Genomic DNA, 19,566 nt, shown 5'->3' on the forward strand with positions numbered 1-19,566 from the left:
GCTGTATGACACACTTAATGCCTGGAAACAAAACTTGAACAAAGTGAAAAACAGCCTTTTGAGTCTTTCTGATACTTGAATTTTTATGCAAACCATGTTGTGCTTTTGGAGAAGAAAAATCTAAATGATAGTAAAACATTATGAAGTAAAAAAAAAATGATGGCGTGAACTTAAAGGACATTTTTTTGCCTCTGCCTTTTTTTTTTGGTAGTTAATCCGGTACTTATTTTGTGTTCTTAAATATTATGATCCTTTTTTGTGGATAATTTGGTACTGATTTTTGTCTTCCTGAGGATGATAAGCCTTTTTGCGGTTAATTTGGCACTGATTTTTGGGATGCTCAGAATTCTGAACAAAGCAGTGTACTATGAGTAAGAAAAGATCTGAGACCACCTATATTTGGAAAACGCTGGATTGGTAAGAAGCTTCATTGCAATCTCAAAGGCATGTGGCTCACTGCTCTGCCTGAGAATGATGGGTAATTTCTTCCTGTGTGATTTACTGCCTTTGCAAACCTTCTGGAGGGTCAGCACAGACTCAAAGGCACACAATAGCAAATATAGCAAGGATAGGTCCCAATTGTTCTAGCACATTTCTAGTATATGTTTGTTGTCTCGGTGTGATCATGACTAACACTTCCTTTCACACTCAGAAGTGATCTAGTTTGGATGACTATAGGCAGCCTCTCTTTGAGCTTCATAGATGATGTGGCATGTCCAACACTTGAGCACAAGTGTTAAATTTAAAATTTTTTCTTGTTTGTTTTATTCTCATGGAGTGTCTTATGGGCATCATCAAATATACTTAGGAAGTTTTTCTCATATCTATTTTTTCCTCTCTACAACAATAAGCATCTTGAGGACATTTATTAGAGGGAAATTCCTTTTCTTGAGGCATTCACACTTTTCCTGGACAGAACAAAGGAAATGTGACCCTTAACTTTATTTAATTAGCTACATGATTTGCTCTGGAGAAATGTGTTGGCTTGGAGTCTGAAGCTGGCAGGGATAAACAGCCGATAAAGAACTTAATGCTGTAAATACTGGTCTTGGGAGTTATCTCTGTTCTTTCTGCCCTTTGAAACCAGAGATCTTTTTGCTTCATCCCCTTTCCTTAGAATATCCTGCGGGGTTTTGCATCAAGTCATCATGACTGCACTGATCCCAGGATCATTCTGGAAGCACAATCCCTCCCCTCTCACATAACTGCCAACCAATATCTTTTATTAACCAATAAAAATGTAAAGAAGTGGATTTGCACCTTTAAAAATGATGTTTTCTTCATCTGAAACCTTATGTAAAACACTAAAACATATACCAGACAAAAAAGAAAGTCGTTCTAGTTCAAGTGCAAGAGGAGTGAGAAAGAGACGTACCCTCTCAGGCTCAATCCTTCTGCTTTCTCTGTCAATTCCTTCCTCTATAGGATGACCCTTGACATACATACTCAAAGCCATACAGTTCTTTGTGAAATAGTTGGGAAACTACTGACTTAATTATGACAGTCTCATTGTACATATGGGTAGCTAAACACAGAGCCAGTATCAGAAAAAAAAAATCTAGATTTGAATCTTGATTTGGTAGTTTTCACCTGTTTGTTCTTGTCAGGCGCCATCAAGTCCAGTCTGACTCATTATGATTCCACGTTCCAAAGAACGAAACAATACTTGATCCTGTGCCATAAAAAACATTGGTATGTTTGAGGCCATTGTTGGCTGCTACTATGTAAATACATCTCATTCAAGGTCTTATGTTTTGCTGATCCTCTATTTCACCAGGATTGATCCCTGATGATAGCAGAAGGTACATGAGACAAAGTCTTGACATCTTCTCTTCTAAGAAACATTCTGGCTGTGTGTGTTTCTTTTCTAGGATAGATTGGTTCATTCTACTTGTGCAGTCTATGATACAGTAGACATTTTTTACCAACAACATAATTCAAAAGCATTGATTGCCCAACTTTGGCTTGCTTATAAGGCAATTGAAAATACCATGGCTTAATTAGTGGTATTTTAAGTCCCTCAATGTGGTAACTTAACACTTTAAAAAGGTCATTTGCAACAGATTTAGTTCATGAAATATGTCTGTCAGTTTTTTGACTGCTGCTTCTGTGGATATATATTGTGAATCCAAGTAAAATGAAATCCCTGACAACTTCAGTCTTTTATTCATTCAGTCTGCTGCTTCATTTGCAAGGATTTTTGTTTTCTTTAGGTTGAGATCTAACCCATACTGAAGGCCATAGTCTTTGATCTTCCTTAACAAGTACTTCAAGTCCTCTTTACTTTCAGCATGCAAGATAATGTAATTTGCACATTGCAGGTTGATGAGTCTTCCTCCAATCTTGATACCACATTTTTCTTCATTTAATCCAATGTCTCAGTTCATTTGCTCAATATACATACTGAATCAGTATGGCAAAAGGATATAACCCATTACACTCAGGTTTTCATACCCTTTCAATCTGTATGCAGAACAGATTATGCAAGAGGCTGGGCTCTATGAGGAGAAGTGTGGTATCAGGATTGGTGGAAGATCTATTAACAATCTGTGTTATGCAGATGACACAACCCTGCTTGCTGAAACTGAATAGGACCTCATGCACTTGCTGCGGAGGGTCAAGGACTGCAGCCTTCAATATGGATTGAGGCTCAATGTCAAGAAGACAAAGATTCTCACCACTGGACCAATTGGCAGCATCAGGATGGATGGTGACGAGATTGAGATTGTACACAGCTTTAGTTTGCTTGGCTCCACAGTCAACACTCTTGGCACCAGTGGTCAGGAAATAAAAAAAAAACATATTGCAATGGGAAAGTCTTCTGTTAGGGACCTCTCCAAAATACTGAAGAGCAGTGGTGTTTCTCTGGAGACTAAGGTGCCATGGTCTTTGATATCACTTGTTATGCATCAGAAAGTTGGACAATGACCATGGAGGATAGAAGAAAAATTGATGCCTTTGAGTTGTGGTGCTGGAGAAGAGTATTGAGGGTACCATGGACTGCTAGGAAAACAAACAGATTCATCCTGGAAAGGGTTAAACCGGGCAGCTTCTTGGAGGCAAGGATTCTGAGGCTCCGTCTTACATACTTTGGACATGTTGTAAGGAGGGACCGGTCCTTGGAGAGGGGCATCATGCTTGGGAGGGTGGAGGGACAGCACAGGAGAGGAAGGCCCTCTACGAGGTGGATTGATTCAGTGGCTGGGGTAATAGGGATGGGTGTGTCAGAGGCAGTGCAATTGGCACAGAATAGAGCAGAATTTAGGGCTGCTGTACATAGGGTCGCTATGAGTCGCAAGTGTCTCGACGTCACGTAACAACAACAACAACAAACCACACAATATCCTCTTGTTCTATTCAAAAGACTGCTTCTTGGTCTATACAGAGGTTCCCCATAATCATAGTCAAGTGTTTTGGCATTTCTGTTTTTTACAATATTACTCATAACTTATTGTGCTCCAAACAGTTGAGTACCTTTGCATAGTCAATAAAACACAGGTACATATCTTTCTGGTATTCTCTGTTTTCAGATAAAATCCATCCATCAGTAATGATATATCTCTTTCCATATTCTTTTCTAAATTTGGCTTGAATTTCTGAAGTTTTCCTGTTTATCTATTGTGACTACTACTGTTTTTGCATTGTTGTTGTTGTTGTTATGTGCCATCGAGTCGTTTGCGACTCATAGCGACCCTATGCACAATAGCACTAAACCCTGCTCTATCCTGTGCCAGTCGTACTGCCTCCGACACACCCATCCCGATTACCCCAGTCACCGAATTAATCCCTCTCATATAGGGTCTTCCCCTCCTGCGCCGTCCCTCCACCCTCCCAAGCATGTTATCTTTAGTAAAATTGTACTTGCATATGATATTTCTACCTATATAGCCATTGTAAATGTAAATAAAATTTGTGAAATCCCATTTCTTCATCTATATGCTTTATTGTTGTAGTTGTTACATGTCATTGAGTCGACTGTGACTTATAGTGACCCTATAGCTCTGAATCCTGCCCTATCCTGAGTCAATTTCACTGTCTCCAACACACCTACCCCATAACCCCAGTTACTGAGTCAACCTATCTCATCTAGGGTCCTCTACTCCTGCACTGTCCCTCCACCCTTCTAAGCATGATTTCCTTCTCCAAGAAATGGTCCCTCCTGTCAACATGCCCAAAGGATGTGAGATGGAATTACAAAATCTTTGCTTCCAAGGAATAGCTTGGTTTCACCCTCTCTAGGACAGATCTGTTTGTTCTCTTAGCAAGCCATGGTATGTTCAGTACTCTTCTCTGGCACCACAATTCTAAGGCATCAATTCTTCTTCTGTCATCCTTAGTTATTGTTCAGATTTCTGATGCATAGCAAGTAATTGTGAATACCATGGCTTGGATCAGGTGCACCTTAGTCTCTAGACTGACACTGTTGCTCTTTAGTACTCTAGAGAAGTCCCTGACAGCATATTTTTCCAATGTAATTTGTCTTTTGATTTCCTGACTGCTTGTGCCAAGTGTGTTGATTGTGGAAACAAGCAAGCTGAAAGTGTTAATAATCTCAATCTCTTCTCCATCTATCATGATACTGCCAATTGGTCCAGTGGTGAGAATCTTTGTTTTCTTGGTATTAAGCTTGAATCCGTATTGAAGACTGCAGTCTTTGACCTTCTGCAGCAAACACCTCGAATCTTCCTCAGTTTCAGCAAGCAGGGTTGTGCCATCTGCATAATGCAGGTGGTTGATGAGTCTTCCTCTAATCATGATGTCACATTCCCCCTCATAGAGTCCAGTCTCCCGAACGATCTGTTCCACATATAAGCTATAGATACTATTAAATTCTTGCAGGCTAGTTTCAAGGTAAATTATAATGCTTAAGAAATGACAGGCATAGTACCTGGCACAGAGTAGGTGATATGTGAAATGTAACTAAAAGTATTAGTCTAGGTTTAAGACTCGGGATTTATAATGTGACCATGAGCAATTAGGTTTAGTTTTCTTCTCTGTCAAACTGGGAGAGTAACAATACCTGACTGATTTTATAAAGTTTAAGTGAGAAAATATATGAAGGCAAATTGCCTTGCACAGGGAAAGTTATGCCTTATTATGATTATGAGGATTTGCACTGCTAACCCAAAGGCGCTTGGTTTGAATCCACCAGTTGCTCCATAACAGAAAGACGAGTGATTTACAGTCTCTAAAATGCCACTGGAGGGTTAGCTGAGTCAGTTCAGACTTGATAATAGCAAAAACTTAGGGATTTGAAGATGATAAAGAATTTAGGGCACCAAAGAAAAGTTTTATGGCATTGGAGTTATGTACATTCCATGACAATTAAGTAGATGAGGCCTTCTGGTATAATTGACTATCTTTAAAATGGTAATAATTTTTTTACAAATGGAGTCAAATAATTGAACATAAGGGTCACTATCACTGCAGTTACTGCAAGATTTTAAAAATTATGGCAATAAATTTATCCAATATAAAGTCTAGTATGAAATTCATCAGTCCAACTCCATCATGGTCAACTGATTCCAGTATAATAATGTGTTCAAACAATTTATAAAAGAGCATTCAGATTTTTCTTTCCTTCGGTTCAAGTATTATACATTTAAATTGTTTTAAAATACCTTTTTTAAAAGTGCCTATTAAATGCCTATTGAAAATTGCAAAGTGCCCATTGCCTTAGGAAGGTAGGAAGGATGAATTTTCTTGTGAAGTAACTTCATGACCCCAGCTGAGATACTTACTGACTTGGGGAATTTATGTCCCTGCGTATGAGTCAGCTCTGGCCTTTTTGTGAACTGATTCTTTCAACTTGATCCTTGAGCAATTTAGTCATAATGTCTTTCTAAGCCCTGTATGTCAGTAGAATCCTTCAACACTTTGAACAAAAGCCAGATTAGCTGAAATAATGGAAATTACTTGTAGGAAAATTTGAGCACAATAAACTTCCTTCTGTGAAAGTGACTTCTATAATGAACATACTTTTCAATGTGTTCTGCTGCTGTCATGGTAAAGACCAAGTCTATTGCATATGATATAGTTCATACTCTTCTTCTATTCTGCTTTCTTGCTTCTTTCTCTGTCTCTCCTCTTCTTTTTCCATACATTAAGCACATGTAGCTATTTCTGGTCTTTAACATGTGATAATCTTTCTTGCTTCAAATCCTTCTACTCTTTCTGCCTGAAACACCTTTCATTCACTTCTGCTTTGCTTCACCTTGGTGTTTATCACTTGCTTTTTGGAAGACTAAATATCATTTTCTCCAGGAAGCCTTGTCTCTTCAAATATGTTCTAATTGTCAGTGTTTTCCAAACTTTTAAAATCCATTTGCACCTTAGGCCAACAAGGTTACCCTATCTTTGCAATTTATAATATGAAACAAATTAAGTCTAATTTTTTTCAAAGTGGAAATTCTATTTTTACATCTAATAATGTAAGAAAGATGGACCATGTATTCCCATGTGATTTACAACCTCTGAAAACTTTCTGGCAGGTCAGCTATGAGTCAGTTTTGACTCCATAGCACACAACAAACAAAAACAAAATGAAAATATTTTGTTAAATAATTCAAGAAACTGGACTATAAGAAGAAGAATGAGATGTTCAGATTTAAGGAAGATTCGTCAATAACCTTGTATATAGCACAACCTTGCTTATAGAAAGTGAAGAAGAATTGAAAGTATTTACTGCAAAAAATCAGACTTCAACATTCAATAAAAATTATATTTCAACATCAAGAAAACAAAAATCCTCACCATCAAGCTATATGGAGACAAGAGTTGAAATTGTCAAGGATTTGGTTTACTTGGATTCACAATCAACCCCCTTGGTAGCAGCAGTCAAGTAATCAAATGCATATTTCAACGAGAAAATTTGCTTCTTTAAAGTGATAAAAAGCAAGGATGTCAGTTTAAAGACCAAGGCAAACTGTATCCAAGCCATGATATTTTCAATTGCTTCCTACGCATCTGAAAGTTGGACAATGAATGAGGAAAATAGAAGAATAATTGATGTCTTTGGACTATAGTGCTGAAGAAGACTATTGAAGATTCCATGGACTGACAAAAACCCAAAGAAATCTCTCTTGGAACAAATGCAACCAGGGTGCTCTTTAGATGTAAGGATGATGAAGTTTTATCTCACATGCTTTGGGCATGTTGTAAGGAAGAGCCAGTCTTTAGAAAAAGACATCACGTTTGGGTAGACAGAGAAAGAGAGGAAGGTCCTCAAGGATATGGATTGAGTAAAATTCTGCTTGCCAGATGCAGAAATTGTAACAATGACACAGGATAGGATAAGATACAGATATGTTGTTCATAGGGTCACTAAGTTTATAAATGATTTGATAGAATCTAATAATATTTATCAGAGATCTGGACAATGACTAAGGATCACAGAAGAAGGCATCAGTGCCTTTGAGTTGTGGTGCTGGAGAAGAGTCTTGAACATAGCATGGCCCTCCAAGAAAGCAAGCAGGTCTGTCTTGGTGAGGGTGAAAACAAGTCTCTCCTTGAAAGCTAGGATTTTGAAGCTCCATCTCATACACTTTGGACATGTGGCCAGGAGAGACCAGGACATCATGCTTGGAAGGGTAGAGGGACAGCACAGGGGAGGAAGACCCCAGATGAGATGGATTGATACAGAAACTGGGGTAATGGGAGTTTGTGTGTCGGAATTAGTGAGACTGGCTTAGGACAAGGCAGGCTTCAGAGCTGTTATGGGTTGCAGGTGACTTGACAGCACATAACAACAATGATATTTTTCTAAGGGTCAGGAAAAGGTATTTGTGGATAAATGTTTAAGCTTACATTGGGCTAAAAAAAGATCAATGACCATGTAATTGACTCAATCAAAGCTACTTCATGCATGTCAAGATAGAACTGAGTTCCATAGGGTTATCAATGTCTGATATTTTTTGGAAGCACATTTCCAGGCTTTTCTTCCAAGTTGCCTTTGGATGGATTCTAACCACCTGCTTTTGGTTACCAGCCAATCGAGTTAACTGTTTCTACCACAAGGACTCCATATCATGTTTAAATAAGTCCTCTTTCAATCTTTAGTATCCAAAACCACACAGATATCCAATTGACTCTTCAAGAGGATATTTAATGCACAGTGTTTCGTATAGCACGGATTATGAAGTCTTTCTGATGCAGAATCTCTTATAGGACAAGTAGTCTATGGAAAATCATTGGACTAGATGATCTTTAAGGTCCTTTCCTATTCTAACATATTTTGATTATTCTGGAGAAATTGATTGGTATTCTGTCTTGTTTGTTGTTTTTGTTGTTGTTAAAGGTCATTGAGGGAGCACTGGTGGCCTAGTGGCAAGAAGCTGTGCTACAATCCACTAGCTGCTCCGTGAGGGAAGGATGGGCAGTCTTCTCCCATGTGAGTAAACAGGTAAGTTGTGGGTCGGTTCCAACTTGACAGTATACAACAACAACAAGGGTCATTGAGTTGGTTTCTGTTCAAAATAATCCCATATACAATAGAATGAAACGCTATTCAGTCTTGAGCCACCCTCATAATGATTGTTATGTTTCAGACTATTGTTTGTAGTCACTGTGCCCGTTTATTCCTTTAGTGATTTTTCTCTTTTTCTGTGAACTTCTACTTCCCTGATTTTCCTGTGTATACACCATTAGTTCAAACATTTAGCAAGAATTGTGTGATTCTCCAGAGAATGATCTGTCCTGATAAGATGTTCAAAATGTGTGAGACAGAAATCACTCTATCCTCACTCATAAAGGAAATTATGAGTGTACTTCCTCAAAGACAGATATGCTCATTCTTCTGAAAGTTTATGGCATATTCAATATTTTTCCAAAAATTATAGCATTCAAATGCTTCAATCCTTCAATTTTCGTTATTCATTAGCCAGCTTTTGCATGCGTGTAAAGCAAGCAAGCAAACAAACAAAAAAACCCAAACAAATTAAAAAAAACACCCCAAACTATTATTTGGGTCAGGTGAGCCTTAGTCCTCAAATGACATTCTTTCCTTTTTACAGTTTAAATTGGTCTTCTGTATAAGATTTGCCAGCTGTAATATATGATTTGATTCTTAACTGCTATTTCTATGGGCTCTGATGTAGAATCCAAATAAAACAGAATATTGACAACTTTGATCTTTCATTATTTATCATAATGTTGTTTATTGGTCTAGTTGTGGGAAATTTTTCCTTTTTTTATGTTGAGGTATAATACATACTAAGGCTATATAGCCTTGGAGCTTCATCAATAAGTGCTTCAGTTCCTCTTCACTTTCAGCAAGCAATGTTACCCCTTCTACTTATCACATGTTGTTAATGAGTCTCCCTGCAATCCTAATGCACTGTTCTTCATAGGATCCACCTCCTTGTATTATTTGCTCAGCCTATAGACTGCCTCTATTGGTTGTCTATGACTTGACAGCACTTAACAACAACAACAACAACAAAGAGAGAGTTCTGTTGGCCTAATGGATAGAAAGTGATGCTACAAAGCCCAATGAGGGTGATTTTAATCTGTAGCCCTCAGGCCTGGTTTCAATTATTTTTGGTCAAACATTCTTCTAAGTGGTATAGCACTGGTCTGTCCATTTGCTGTACAGCAATAACTTGTGGTTGCTGTGATGCTAAACACTGTGACACTGATGTGCCAAATGCGATAATGGTTACCCATAGTGGAAAGTGTTTGGTGAAGCTTCCCGATTCAAACAAGCTTGGAAGCAGGAGTGGCATCCACTTCTGAAATAGCTTGCCTCTGGAAACCCTATGAACTTGGAGAAATGATAAAGTTATAAAAGTGTTCAGGTCTTTCATTCATAGGGTTACTATGAGTCATCTATGACTTAACAACAACAATAGACTGAATAAATGTGGTGGGGTTGGGGAAAACACAACCATGATATACTTTCCTGGTTTTAAACCATGCAGCAACCTCTTGCTCTGTTCAAACTACTTCTTGGTCCTTGTGCAGATTCTGCATTAGCTTAAGGAAGCGTTCTGGACTATCTGTTTTTCACACTGTTGTCCATAATTTTTATGCTCCACATAATCAGAAGAGAGAGCTGGTGGCCTAGTATGTAGAGTGAGTTGTGCTGCCAACTCAAAGGCAGGCAACTCAAATCCACCTATTCCAAGGGAGACAGGTGGGCAAACTCTTCTCATGTGATTTACAGCCTCTGAAAACCAGTTGGAGGGTGAGCTATGAGTCATTTTCGACTCAGCTACGAGAGTAAGTAATACTTGTCTTCAACTTTTCCTTTCCAACACCTAGTTGTAACCAATACATCTTGTTTGCATTTGTAATGAATTTCAAATTGAAAATATTGTCAATTTCTTCGTTTTGACATTAATAGCTGATGAGTAAAACTGAACACTCAAAACTCAAACTCAAAGGCGTCAGGTCAGAACCCACTCATAGTTGACCCTCCAGTCAGTTTTTGGGATGCTGGAAATCAGACTGTGACAATGTGTAACCAGAGGAACCCTTCATTTATGCTATAGTTAAAGATTTTTGTCAGATGATTGAAGGAAAAGTTGACTTATAATTTATAACTGCTTTGAGATAACTTTTGCTGGATTGAGGAAAACAGGGGCTTCTTGCATTTGTGCTGCTGAACTGAACTGAGACTGTCACTAATTGAGGAATTGTGCCTTTTTAATCTGGTTTGGGATTGATAGACTAAACCTGGACTTGCACTGTGTGATATTTTTTTGCCTCCCTTGCTCTCCAACCTATTTCCCTAATAAATCTCACAACTGTGAGTAAATTCTGAGTCAACAACAAACCTGGACCCAATGATTTGTAGAAAAGGGTGCAAGAGAATGGGAAGTGTTATGCCTGACCTTGTAGCTAGATATTTTGGTACTATGGTACTTTGGTACATCAATAATATTGACGGAGAGAGTTCCCTTTTATAAAGTGGGTAAAAGTCAGGCTTGGCCATACCCACATTACATCTGGTCCTTTTACAGGCACTGCATCAGACAAATTTCTGTTGTTATTTAAGAGATCTCACGGTCTATCCCCCCCCCCCCATAAATAGATTGCCAGGTTTTTCTTCCTAGCCTTTCTAAGTCTGGAATTTCCACTGAAACTTCGCCATGATGAGTATCCCTGATAGTATTTACAATACAGATGACAGAGCTTCCAGCATCACAGCAATACTAAAGCCATCAAAGTAGGACAGTCTGACAAAGGAGAGGTATTTATTGGTTAGATCCCTCTCTCAAAGTAGGCTTAAGCACTGATCTCTGATTCAGTAGTAATCCAGTTACTTACACACCCTACACAGCTGTTACTGTGTAATTTTCATAGATTAATTTCTCATGACTTTGGAAATGACTTGACATTTTTGAAGTGCAGCTTTGAGTGGAAGGTCATTAGCTTTAACTAGCTGCATTTTGGTATACAAGACATTTTGATGTGTCTTATGTCATTATTTAAGCAATCTGTGGGACTATGTTGAAAAACTTTCTGAAGAAAATGAACTAGGAAACCCCCTAAAGGGATATCAGAATTTTGAATCCTCGTGAGTTCTTATTGTCTAAAAAGTTCATGATCATTTTTCTAGATTAAGAATGACTAATTATTAGGACAGAAGAAAATGGAACAGAGTTCTCTTTATTGGAAAATGCATAGTGTATCCATGCTGAAAAACTGCTTTCCCCCCCTCTCTTTTTCTCCCACTTCTTAATTTTATCTCAGTCTTCAAGAAATTTATCTGCCTTTGAGTTCTTTTATTATTATATCTCACTTTTAGGCTTAATACTGAAAAACTGGGTGAGTTTTAGGGTTTTGATTTTTAAACCACAGTACAATCTCACATTATGGTGACCAGGCAGCTAATTCATGGTGACTTAATAGTGTAAGACTACACTGATACATAAATTTTAACTGGGGGAAAACATTAACAAATAATCTGTGAACTGGCTCCTCTTCCAGCAAATGTGGTAGGCAGGTTATGTGGGGGTGGGGGGAAGGGCATAGCTGTAAAATAAAGAGATCCCTATGGGAAAGAATGCTGCTAGTTATATATTTTAAAAATGCCTTCTGGGTGGCAGTATTCATAGCAGCCAGCCTACAGTTCTGTTACTTAATTATGACAGATATTTAAGAAGATAGATAAGTAACCTATACATGTAGTCTGTGCATTCCTGACTTGAACAAAGCACAGTTTTGATAGGTTAATGTTAAAGTGAACTTTTTAAACTGCCAATTCCTTTGTTAACATGTTAAAAAAATGTTTTGATAGAGTGAAAAATACCCAGTAAACATAAGATTTTACAGATGAATTTGGAGTCTACAGCATGGGATGATGTTTGATTTAGTAGCAGGGTTTTATCTATAGGGTCCTAACAGTTACACTCTGGAAGCCTTTGTAGAACTTGCAAGCAGTCATTGTACTATGTGCTTCCTACACATAGCCCTGAACCATTTCTATTTCTCTATAAATGTTACCTCTCAGAACCGCCTCCCCCTTTTCTGTGATGTGTAATAACGTTGGATTGTAACATTATACTTTGGTTGTACTATCTAGGTATGGAGACAGAATACATCCCTGGCGGACACCATTCCCGATTTTGCACAATTCAGTATCTCCTTCCTTTGTTCTGAGGACTGTTTAAGTATAGGTTTCACATAAGGACAATCAATCGTTCTGAGATTCCCTTTCTTCTCATAGTCAGCCACAGCTTGTTGTGATCCACACAGTCAAAAGCTTTTGCATAGTTAATGAAGCACAGATAGACATTCCTCTGGTACTTTCTGCTCTCAGCCAAGATCCACCTGACATTAGCGATAATATCTCTAGTCCAAGACCCCTTCTAAATCCAGCCTGCTCTTCTGGCAATTCTCTGTTGATGTGCTGTTCTAGTTGTTTTTTTATAAGTTTCAGCAGAATCTTGTTTGCCTATGATATTATTTATGTTATTTGATAATTTTGACACACCGCCAGATCACCTTTCTTTGGAATGGGAGCAAATATAGATCTCTTCCTGTCAATTGGCCAAGTGGTTGTCTGCCTGATTTCTTGGCACAACTTGGTGAGCACATCTAGGGCAGCATCTGTTTATTGAAATATGTCAATTGGTGTACCATCAATTCCTGGTGTCTTATTTTTTTATAATTCTTTCAGAACAGCTTGAACTTCTTCCTTCATCACCACAGGCTCTTGCTCTTATGTTGTTTCATGAAATTCTACTGTGTCTGAAAATTCCTTCTGGTACAATGACGCTGTATAGTCTTTCCATCTTCTTTTAATACTTCCTGGATCATTTAATATTCTGCCCACAGCATCCTTAAGTATTGCAACTCAAAGTTTAAATTTGTTCTTTCGTTCCTTCAGATTAAGAAATGCTGAGCTAATTTGGCCCTTTTGATTTTCTGACTCCAGTTCCTTGAACATTTCATTTTAATATTTTACTTTGTCTTCCTGTACTGCCTTTTGAAATCTTCTTTTCAGCTCCTTAATATCTTGATTTCTTCCTTCTGGTTTGGCTTCTTGGCTCTCTAGTGCAATATTCATAGTCTCTTTTCACATTCATTTTGGTCTTTTCTTCCTCCTCTATCTTTGTAATGGCCTTTTGCATTCTTCCTGGATGATATTCTTGATATCCTCCCACAACTCATCTGATCTTTTGCTCATTAGTGTTCAAGGCCTCACACCTGTTCCTGAAATGGTTTTGAAATTCAGGTTGGTAGACTCAAAGCCATATTTTGGTTCCTGTGGACTTGATTTAATTTTCCTCAGCTTCAGCTTGAACTTGATTAATTTTAATGAACGTTTACAGAGACTTTGGATTTTCATTCATTTATTGTTGAATTGTTCTCCCTGCCCCCCTCCCCTCCCCAATTTGTTCTTCTTTTTGAAAAGTAAAAGAAAAATTCTTTCATTGGTCTACAATCCCTCCAAGACCCCTGAGCACAACACTATGCAGCCTTCATTCTGGACTCTTGTCATGACCATAATACCCAATCATATATAAATGCAGTTTATATAATTTATCCCATCTTTCTCAGTCTCCCCCCAACCTTGATGTCAGTCCTGTTCTACAACAGTGACACTATGCAGTATTTGTCCTTTTGTGACTGAGATATTTCACTCAGAATAATGTCCTCCAGTATCACCCATTTTGAATAATATTTCATTAGTTTCTTATTTTTCAATGCAGCATAGTATTCCATTGTGTGAATATAGCAGAGCTTTTCTATCCATTCATTTGTTGAAGGACACTTAGATTGTTTCCAACTCTTTGCTATTGTGAACAAAGCCACAATAAACATGGGTATGCATATATCTGCTTGGGTGGCAGTTATGGTTTCTTTAGGGTATTGGTAATGACATGTCAGATAAGGGATTTATATCTAGAATTTATAAAATACTTGAGCATGACAACAAGATAAAGGTAAATAACCCAATAGAAAAATGGGCACAAGATATGAACAGACACTTCACCAAAGAAGACATTCAGATGGCCAACAAACACATGAAGAAAGTTTCAAAATCCCTAGCTCTAAGAGAGATGCAAATCAAAACAACTATGAGATATCATCTCACCCTAGTAATAATAGCAAAATTTAACAGAGCAGCAAACAACAAATGCTGGAGAGGTTGTGGAGAAACTGGAACCCTTATTCACTGATGGTGGGAGTGTAAAATGGTGCAACCACTATGGAAAGCTGTATGGCACTCTCTCAAAAAGTTGCAAATAGAAATACCATCTGACCCAGCAATTCCACTACTGGGAATACACCCTAAAGAAACCAGAACTGCCACCCAGGCAGATATGTTAATGCATCTTGATTGCGTGTTCAGTCTATCTCTGACTGCAAAAGTTGGTTCCTCTTCTTTGGCTCTGGTTGTTGCTGCATATATTTGAATGGTCCTTCCTTGTATGCATATGGATATTATCCTGTCACTCACAATATTTTATTTTAAGATGCATCTAGAAATTACTTTTTTAGCTATGAAAGCAACCTATTTTTTCCTCATCTTTTTATCTCCAGCATAGTAGATCATATGATCGATCATCTGACTCAAAATGCCCCATGCCAGTCCATCTCATCTCTCCAATAGCTAGTATGTCAATATTTATGTGTTCCATTTCTTCCTTAACAATATCTAATTTTCCTACATTCATGGTTCTCACATTCCATGTTCCAATAACTAGTGTCTGCTTACAACTTTAAAATTCAAAGGTATGGCTCAATTTTTAGCCAAACTACACTGATGAGGTGAACAACAACACTGGGGAAAGTACCATTCTGTAGAAAAATAAGCCATACAGGAGAAATAAGATTTGCCCAAGTATAAATCTCAGAGTAGAAAGGGAGAGGATTGAAGAATAAATAGAAACAAGACTCACAAAGAGGGAGAGAGAAGAGTGCTGCAATAATGTGGGGACTGTTACTAATGTCATAGAACAAAATGTATGTATGCCATCCAGTAGATTCTGGATAATAGATCTTGATATTTAAAGTAGGTAAATTTTAAGTGGTTTTTATACTACCAAGCCAAAGGTGGTGATTTTTATTTGCATCCATCAGGCCTGCTTCAAATTGTTTTTGGTCTGGGTGGTATAGCACTGGTCTGTCGATTTGTGGTATAGAGGTAACTCGTGGTTGCTGTGATGCTGAACACTGTGACCCTGATGTGACAAATGCAGTATTGGTCACCCATGGCAGATAGTGTTTAGTGGAGCTCCCTGATTAAAACAAGCTTGGAAGCAGGGGTGGCACCCTCTTCTGAAATAGCTTGCCTCGGAAACTCTATAAGCTTGAAGAAACGAAGAAAGTTGTTCAAGTGTTCAGGTCTTTCTTTCATAGGGTCGCTATGAGTCGCCTACGACTCAATGGTATTTAACAATAAAAACAACAACAACAAGCTAAATCTTACATGGAAGCAGGAGTAGCATTCATTTCCTAAACATCATGCCTCTTGAAACTCTATGAACTTTGAGAAACGATAGTTATTGAAAGGCTTCAGTTCTTTTGTTCATAGGGTCGTTGTGAGTCATGCTCAGCTCGACAACAAACAACAACAACAATATGCTGAAAACCTTTGCTTTCCTTGAATAAATCCCATTTGGTCCTATAAGGCTGTATATGTTGCTGTATCGATTACCTAGGATTTGTTGATGATTTTTGCACTTTTATATTCATAAAATGGATGTAATATAAAGAACAAAAAGTTTTGCCTTGGAGGAAATAAAAAAATGGTGAAAGTTTATCTTACAGACATTGGAGCAAGTTGTCAAGAGGTGTTAGTTCCTGGAAAAGGGCAACATACTCTGGGAAAAGTAAAGTTTCAGTGATCTATAAAAAGACCCTTATAGAGATGCATTGCCACAGTGACTGGAGGTTATGTTACAATGGGCTTGAGCATGGTGGAGATCATGACGTGGTGCAAGATAGAATAAAATTTTTGTCTGTTGCTTTCAGGGTTGCTACGAGCTGTAGTCAACCTGCTAGAATCTAACAGTAAGATATTTATAAAACACATTGTCCTACTTTTCTTTCTTATTATATCTTTGTCTGGTTTTGCTATTAGGGTAACAATATCTTCTCATAGGATTGTTGGATGCATTTCCTCTTCAACCTTCTGCATGTTTAATGGATACCAAGGGTGCTCAGACTTGCACAATAAGATTATCCAGGAGATTATACTTAGTGGCTTCAGGATTTACAATTGTACATTATTGGAAAGTGGCTAAAATTACTCCTCTTAATCTTGCTAAAATTGAGTTGTCATGGAGCCCTATGCTGTACTCCATACAATAGTAAACTGCAACACTCTGCCAAGTTAGTCCTACCTTTTTTTGAGAATTGAAGTCTCAGTCCACCTCACTACTCCATGGAATCATGACATTTAGCAGGGATTCCTTCTAACTCTCACATCCTGATACTATTTTGGTTTTGCCCCTTTTTTCTGGCATTATTCAACACTATCTTCCATTCCTCTGGGTTGAGTAACACATCCAACATTACCTGACAATCCACCCAGGAGGATTTTGTGAGTCACAAAAATAGAGAGGCAAGCCTTAAGAACATTTTGAGTGTTCAGTAGGCACGGAGATTATATTTCCAATTAAAGAGATCTGGAGATGTTAAAGGGGGTGGCTCCATTGTGTCACTGGCACTTGCTGCAGAGAGGGCCCACTGTGGGACTGAATCAGACCCCACTTGTAGTATGAGATGAGGAGAGTATACCTTTCTCCAATGACTCAGGAAAGTCTGATGCTGCTGGTGATGGAGCATGGAAAGGGGTTGATGGCTGAAGGCCCATGGCTTCAACTCTTTCCTGACATTTTAATGAAACCTGAGGTTGAAGGGATTAAAAGAATATTCAAATCTTCTTCCTGTGAAGACCTCACATTGTAGACAGGAATCCCACTGTCTTCTCTCTCAATCAGGCCCTCACAGGTCTTTGTCTCCTATACTTGCCCATCTACAGCCTATAATGAGCAATTTGCATTAAGAGTCTAACACCTGCCTCTTACCTCCTTTGAGAGCTTCTCACCAGTCCTTTCAATCTCTGTTGCTGAAGGGTAGTCTTACTATTGAGTTCCTTCCTGTCTCTGGCCTGTTCAAGCTTTTATTCAAACATTATCCAGTAATTTTCAGAGTGTTGTGACTGTAAACTATTACAACTGCTACGGGAAGCAGTTCAATACTTCCTTACAGAGTTTAAAATAGAAATACTATTTGATCCAGAAATCCTACTAGTTGTTGTTGTTCTGTGCCTTTGAGTCACCTGCGACTCATAGTGACAATATGTACAACAGCCTTAAAACCTGCCCTATCCTATGCCAATCTCAATGTCTCTGACACACCTACCACATTACCCCAGTCAGTGAGTCAATCCATCTCATCCAGAGTCTTCCTATCCTGCACTGTCCCTCCACCCTCCCAAGCATGACGTCCCTCTCCAAGGACCAGTCCCTCCTTGCAACATGTCCAAAGATATGTCAGATGAAGCTTCAGAATCCTTACCTTCAAGAAGCAGCCTGGCTTCACCCTCTCCAAGACAAACTTGTTCATTTTCTTAGCATACTGTGGTATATTACTCTTCTCCAACACTACAGCTCAATGGCATCAATTCTCCATCTATCATCCCTAGTCATTGTCCAGGTCTTTGATACATAGCATGTGATTGCAAAGACTATGGCCTGTATCAGGTGCACCTTAGTCTCCAGACTGACATTGTTGCTCTTCAACACTTTAGAGAGGGCTCTAACCACAGACTTTCCCATTGCAATACATCTTTTAATTTCCTGACTGCTGGTGCCAAGAGTGTTGACTGTGGAGCCAAGCAAATAAAACTGTGAACAATCTCAATCTCTTCACCATCCATCCTGATGGTGCCAATCAGCCCAGCGGTGAGAATCTTTGTTTTATTGATATTGCGCCTCAATCCATACTGAAGACTAGTCCCTGACCTTCCACAGCAAGCACTTCATGTCCTCCTCAGTTTCAACAAGCAGATTGTTGATGAGTCTTCCTCCAATCCTGATGCCACACTTCTCCTCATAGAGCCCAGTCTCCCGGATAATCTGTTCTGCATAAAGATTGAAAAGGTATGGAGATAGGATACATCCCTGGTGTACACCCTTTCAAGTTTTGAACCATGCAGGGTATCCTTGCTCTGTTCTGATGACTGCCTCCAAGTATAGGTTTCACATTCAGCACAATCAAGTGTTCTGGGATTCCCATTCTTCTCAGAGTCAGCCACAGTTTGTTGTATTCCACACAGTCAACTCCATTGCATAGTTAATGAACATAGATAGACATCGTTCTGGTACTCTCTGCTTTCAGCCAAGATCCATCTAACATCAGCTACAATATCCCTAGTACCACAACCCAGTCTAAATACAGCCTACACTTCTAGTAGGAACAAATGCAATGTGGACAACATAAGATGAACCGAGACTGACTTCTGCTAACTCCACAAAAGAGAATTGAACCCATCAATAACATCCACAGTACCAAAATAATAGCCACAAGGTCAGACATGCCCTCTCGCCTAATGCCTATACCTACTTCTACTAGTCACTAGGTCTGATTCTTGTTGACTTGACTTTACTCACAGTTGTAGAGTTTATTTAGTATATAGTGGTTGGGGCAGGGGAGGCAAAAGAAAGCCCAAGTTTAGTGAACAACAGTGCCAAGTCAAGTTAACAACAAGACACAGTCCCTCAATTATTTCAGACAGCTTCTCCATCAACAAGTGAAGGTCCAGTTTGAGTCCAGCAACAGAAACGGAAGAAGCCTCTGGTTTCCTCAATCATTCATCATGCTTTGTCTTACAACATCCCCAAGCCAGCTCTTTCTTTAATCATCCAACAAGTAGAACCTTTAAATCTGGTTCCATCTTCAGGGTTCCATAAAGCTACGCCTCACCAGTTTCTCTACAGTTGGCTTAACTGTCTCTCTTATGTTGGCCCAGCAGCTATTGATGATGTTAAATACTGATCAATTGGTGAACCATGTGTCTGCAGTTGAAGTAACTTGAGACCATATCCCAAGAGGAGGGCTAAGGCAATGGATATAAACACCAAAGGGGTGTGTGTGTGTGTGTGT

At 38.7% G+C, this 19,566-nt stretch overlaps 1 protein-coding gene across 1 annotated transcript in view; it reads left to right on the forward strand.

The window, feature by feature from the left end:
* The window catches only part of LOC102860081 (eukaryotic translation initiation factor 3 subunit M-like), a 32,329-nt gene that overhangs the window by 3,089 nt on the left and 9,674 nt on the right, over window positions 1-19,566 (forward strand). The window lies entirely within an intron of this gene.

Source organism: Elephantulus edwardii, unplaced genomic scaffold, assembly GCF_000299155.1.
Source record: "Elephantulus edwardii isolate Elephantulus edwardi_28Jun2011 unplaced genomic scaffold, EleEdw1.0 scaffold00336, whole genome shotgun sequence".
Lineage (NCBI taxonomy): Eukaryota > Metazoa > Chordata > Mammalia > Macroscelidea > Macroscelididae > Elephantulus > Elephantulus edwardii.